The 6,274-nt window shown below is 38.2% G+C and overlaps 1 long non-coding RNA gene across 1 annotated transcript; it reads left to right on the top strand.

Moving 5' to 3' along the window:
- Nucleotides 1-973: 973 nt before the first annotated feature.
- Nucleotides 974-3,272, top strand: LOC107720395 (uncharacterized). Its single transcript, XR_001637610.1, has 3 exons — nt 974-1,133; nt 2,964-3,100; nt 3,186-3,272. It is a non-coding gene; the product is annotated as an uncharacterized LOC107720395 (long non-coding RNA).
- Nucleotides 3,273-6,274: the final 3,002 nt, after the last annotated feature.

A 6,274-nucleotide genomic window follows, 5' to 3' on the forward strand; every position in this document is an offset into this window, starting at 1 on the left:
ACATATACATACATACATACATACATACATACATATATATATATATATATATATATACTGTATATATTATCAAACAATGCATTTACTGAACAAATAGCTTTTTCTTTAAATAAATTCAATTACAATGAAAATTTCCTTAGGGATAAAAATCTACCTTAGCTTGTGCTCTAAACCAGTGGGAGCCTTTTTACGTTACTCTAAGGTTACAATTAACAGCAGAGCCCAAACTTAAATTAAATTACTATTTAAATAAATAAAAATTAATTACCTCTAACTCTAGCTTGCTCTATTCTTTTTCTATTCTATCCGTTTTCTTTTTATTTATTATATTATTTAAAAAACCCTTGCTACGTGTACTGCGTTAAGCTAGCTGAGACTTGTTATAGCACTTGCATATTATTGCTCTTTTGTTGATTTTGATCGCTTCCATTGTCCTCATTTGTAAGTCGCTTTGGATAAAAGCATCTGCTAAATGTCTAAATGTAATGTAAAGACCAGTTAGCTTTGAACCAAAGTTCTATTAGAATTAACGGACAAACATCGTCAGAACGTTCCCTGTTGGCTCTTTGATTTCTACTGAGAGGAAACGAACTGCTAGCACGACTTCAGATCGGCTGATTCTACACATGTATGCTAAAGGGCACTGTGTGCAGTTTGGTCACCCGGGAACTAGAATAAGAACTAGAATGGGATTTAGCACTTAGCTAGTACGTTTAAATAACAATTCTCATGTTGTAACGATACAGTGTGTGATTTAAGGCTGTCACATTGTTCTCAGTGTAATATAGCAAACAATTACCCAGACAGCAGCTGCAGCGGTTTCACCTGATAACGTTACTTTTCTCGATATTTTTTGTAGACTATATTTCAAACGTCTAACGTTACACAAAATGTGCCCCCCTTCTCATAGTCAACAGTTATTTGCGTCCAATTTGGGTCAGTTTGAGTTGGTGGTGCCTCTGTGCGCTAGAGGGCGCTGTGTGTGTGTGTGTGTGTGTGTGTGTTGACATTCTGGCCTGCCTGAAGATGTGATGAGGTCGTAAGAAGCCGTCTGAAGCCTATAATTGCACTCTGCTGTAATGTCATCGGTGTTTATTATATCCCTGGACTAAAGACCGCCATCTAATGTAATGGTAAGTCGCTGATGCGTCCTGCAGTGTTGATTTCCCCTCTTTCTGCTGATTGAGCTCCAGTCACGTCGTTTGGATGATAGTTTACTGCTCTCTTCGGTCGTTTTCCCCTTTTGCGCGTCAGTGTGAATATCGATATGTTTTATTTTTGTGATAAGCAGACTTTGGTGCCGTGCTGTAGATCGTCCGAGTAACGCTGAAGTCCATCCGGTCTGTGTTGTTTACTGTTAGCCAGCGTGCTAATTCAACCAGAACCAATGTGATTCAGGACGCTTTGAGTGACTATAAAGCAGATCCCAGTTAAACAGAATTGAATTGTATGCGTATGTAATCATTTCAGGCGCTGGAGCATTTATTTCTTGCAGCCCGCTGTTTTATAGGAGAATAAAAAGGAAGTTTTTACATCACGTGAGTGAATTAGATTAGATAGAACATTTAAATAAAATATTTTTTTAATTATATAATTTAAGAAATATTCATTAATTTTAACTGAGTTTAGTAAAGTGGAAATTGCTACCATTAGGCCTACTACTTTTATTCAGCGATAAATGTCGAAATAGTGTGCGTGGGTTACGAAGGTGTGGGCGTGGTTTATTGAAATATGGGCGTGGTTTATCAGTGTTTACGAGAGACTGGCGACAACAAAAGTGTTGCGAAAATAATGATTTTTTTGTTTGTTGGTAGTTCCTTGTAGTTCAGCCTTAGGTAGCGTTTACACGACACCGATTTTAACTAAAAACAAAAAGCCATTTATTTACACAGTGGCATTTTGGGGGCCTGAAAACACAAACTTTTGAAAATCGTGTAAGTTTTTGTAAACGATACTGTTATTGTCTCCGTGTTAACTACAAAAACATGAATTTGTGAAAATGGCGACGTCATGCGCATACATATTTGTGTCCCTGGAGCACAAAAGCAGTCTTAAGTCGCTGGGGTATATTTGTAGCAATAGCCAAAAATACATTGTATGGGTCAAAATTATCGATTTTTCTTTTATGCCAAAAATCATTAGGATATTAAAGGCAGAGTAAGTGATTTCTGGTAGCTAATGTTGATATTTGAAATCACCAAAACAAACACGCCCCTACCCCAAAAGGGTCTTGCCCCTATTTTGATAGCTCCGCCCCACACATACGTACGCAACCCAGGCAACGATTAGTTCTGTGAAACAAAGCAAAACCAATGTTACACCGTGTCTACGGACGTGAGCGGCGCGGCGCAACAAATCCCCGACAGAAAACTGCTGCCGGGTTCTATTTATGACGTGCTGACACACATTTCAAATGGTTTTCAACGGTCGTTTGATCGCGTCCAGTGTAGGCAGACTTTAGCTGTTGTAGACACGGTGTTACTCACCTATTGAGAAGAAACAAAGCAACCTCAGCGTCCGATCGCAGGCCTCCGCTCCTTGAGTTCTCTTCTGGGCCAAATATTGTCCTATCCTAACAAACATACATCAATGGAAAGCTTATTTATTCAGCTTTGAGATGGTGTATAAATTTCAATTTCAAAAAATTGACCCTTATGACTGGTTTTGTGGTCACATATTATTCCTTTACAAAGTGACATCGCCATCTACTGGCCTGGCATGAAGAATGCAGCAAACTTTTCAGAAATGCAAAGGAAAAACATTTCTGGTTTTAGTACTTTGTTGTTGTGTCAATGTACCCTTTAAACACCATTGTTGAGCAAGAAATTGACGAGGGAGAAGGTTTGGCTGGTTATCATAGTCCCGGTAGCCTTGTGTCTGCATCATTATCATTACAGAAACAGGAAGTGTTTTTTCGGGGACTTCCTGCTAATGTCTAATGAATCATTTCCTTGCCTTTGCAGGTGTAATTGAAGCAGGTCTGAAGATGCTGCTCTCTTTGGGGATGCTGATGCTCTCTGCCACACAGATTTACACCATTTTCACGGTTCAGATATTTGCCTTCCTCAACCTCCTGCCCGTGGAGGCCGACATATCCGCTGTAAGCTTCTGACACAACAGTAAACGCAGATGCATTTAAACACATGGTTGGCAGACAGTAATTCATGGTTGCGTTTGTTTTTCAGTATTCATTCGACAATAAGACGGAGAACTTTGATGATTTGCCAGCTCGATTTGGCTACAGGCTGCCCAGTGAAGGACTGAAGGTGAGTTGGCTGCGTGACATTGATGACAGACACAATATTTAAAATAAATAGCCTTTCTGTCCAGTAGTTCTGTTCCAAACCCTAATGAGTTCCCTTACTACAAACTACACTCACTAGATCGCTCGGTTATGATCTGCCATTATTTTGCTGCAGCTTGATTAAGGATTTTTTTTTTTTAATTTGAGTAAAGCAAGATTCCCTGTTAAAATCTTGAAGTTTATTGTTTATTAAAAATGCAAAGGTAAACCATGACTTTTATGCCTGATAGGTGTGATTTGATCATTTTATAATCGCCTAATTATGTTTATTATATTAACTGCAATTACTGTTATATGTTTAGATTTGTTTAAAAAAATGATGTAATCCAAAATCATTTGAATTAAACATGCAAATTTTATGTCTAGTTTTTTTTCTTTATTTTAATATTTGCATATTTTTCAGAAATATTCTTGGACATCATAGGTTAGATCACCTTAATAACATCAATAAATATTACTTTACTGTGTATAATACAATATTCAGGTTGGCTGGATTAATGTGAAGTGCACTAAATACATATAGAAAGATTTTAATTATTTGAAAATATTTAAATATTAGTATAATTAAAAAAATAAATAAAACATATTTTACTTGCAAATAATATATGAATAATTAACTACCGTTTAAAAGTTTACGGTCAGTGCGTTTTATTTGCTTGTTTGTTGTTTGTTTATTTTTATTTGAATTTTTTAAATATTAATATTTTTATTCAGCAAAGATGCTGACAGTAAAAGTGACAGGAAAGACATTTATAATGTTACGAAAAAATCTAGTTCAAATAAATGCTGTTCTTTTGAACTTTCTGTTGATCATAAAATCAACATTCTGAAAAAAAAATGTATCACAGTTTCCATAAAAATATGAAGCAGCTCAGCTGTTTTCAACATTGATGATAATAATAAATAATAATAATAATAATTTAAAAAAAAAAGTTTCTTGAGCAGCAAATCGTCATATAACAATGATTTCTGAAGGATCATGTGACACTGAAGACTGGAGGAATGATGCTGAAAAGAAGAGTTTATGCAAACGTCAGCTGTTCCAGATTTTTTTCCAGCACCCCGACGGTGTAAAAATAAATGTTTTGACCTGACCCCCAGACCTCAAACGTCTAGTTTAGCGAGTCTGGTAGCAGCACTGACCCTGTTCCATGTGAAAAAACAGAACATTTGTTACAGCAGGTGCGACAGTAAATGTCCAGGAATGTATTGTTGAAGGTGGTGAGTTTGTTACGGCTTTGATGGCTGTAATGACGCTAATTTAAGGGTTTTTAGCTGCTGACAGTCTGAAACGCTAGAGAAAGCTCTGACGGAGCAGAGCAAAGGCTGGAATACACTACACGACTTTTAAAATCTGAACAGATTTTGAAACGCTAGACATCACGACAGAGGATCTCGCACACCACCAGACTTTAAAGTTGTTCCGATCACAACAAACTCATACCGAGACGTGTGCCTTGTTATGTGTCAACTTCTCCAGACTGTAAATCGGGGCAAAAGTCATGTAGTGTATTCCAGCCAAGATGCCTTGGAAAGTGTGGAAGGATCCGAGTCCAATTAAAATCAAGCAAGAATACAGTAAATTTCCAAATGTACAACTGGCTGCTCAACAGATGGCTGCAATGCAAGTTAACAAAGGCAAAGTTTTCTCTTTTGGTCACATGACAGAGAATCAGTGTCGCAAACCCTTGCGTTTTCTATCTACGTCCTAAATTAGCATCCACACCAATGTAAAATAACGTTCTTATTATAAGTGTGCACTGATGTTATATTGACTGCCGCTTAAAGGGTCATGAAACCCCAGACTACTTTTTCTGAGATTTTAGCAGAGGTGTTTGTGTTGCACATCATAGAAGACAATGTTAGCATCCGATAATTTTAACTGTTGGAGAAAACTGGTTAATTTTAAGCTTTTTTGCGCTATTTTCATCTTCCGGGTTTAAAATCTACATTGTTTTGATGTCACGATTTGTGACGTGGCAATGGACTATAGTACATCGATGACACCTCATGTCTATTTAATTATTCATGAGACTGTGTGTTCTTATCCAATGAGAAGACGCTTCGCTTAATTATTCACAACAGCATGTGTTGATTTGCTATTACAGACGCTTCAGAGTCTGTGAGATGACATCGCGCACAATAACTGAGAGAAACGTTCATGGATCGAAGAAGAGTGTTTGTTTTTGCTTTGTGTTTATTTGTGTTTTTAACTCGATGGGAGTAAAATGAAACCGTCTGAACCTGAAGCTGTGTGTGTTGTCTGTCTCCCCTCCTCCGCTCCGCTGCGCAACGCCCACTTTTTTAGCATTTTTTAAAGGGGTCATATGATGCGATTTCATTTTTTCCTTTCTCTTTGGAGTGTTACAAGCTCTTGGTGCATAAAGAAGATCTGTAAAGTTGTAAAGACTAAAGTCTCAAATCCAAAGAGATATTCTTTATCAAAGTTAAGAGTCAGCCACACCTACCTAAAACGGCTCGTTCGAACACGCCCCCACATATCTACCACACTATGTGGGAAGATTTGCATAACACCGCCCAAATGTTCACACAAAGAAAGAAGGAGTAACTTTTATTCTCGCTGTAGTATTAAACCATATAAAACGCCGCCATGTCATGGAGACACTGTGTGGTTTGCTGCGAAAGAAAAAGTACTTTGTTTGGCCTTCCAAAAGAGGACGATATCCGCTTCATCATGCCTAGAGCTGATCCGTGCTGGTAGCTGAGGAAATACATCAACTTCGCGCTGTGGATCGCCGGATCGGCTTTCACCATGGACAAAGCGGAGTCCAGCCCGCCTCAGCTCACTCTATACCGGCCTCAGCGCACGCTAAGCCGGGGCTTCCCCTCACGCTAGGCCGCTGTGTTTTTCGTTGTGAAAGCAAAACTACTTTGTTTGGTCTTCCAAAAGAGGACGATACCCGCTTCGTCATGCCTAGAGCTGATCTGTGCTGGTCGCTGAGGGAATAC

Source organism: Sinocyclocheilus rhinocerous, unplaced genomic scaffold (genome assembly GCF_001515625.1).
Source record: "Sinocyclocheilus rhinocerous isolate Xijiao unplaced genomic scaffold, SAMN03320098_v1.1 scaffold391, whole genome shotgun sequence".
In the NCBI taxonomy this organism is placed as follows: domain Eukaryota; kingdom Metazoa; phylum Chordata; class Actinopteri; order Cypriniformes; family Cyprinidae; genus Sinocyclocheilus; species Sinocyclocheilus rhinocerous.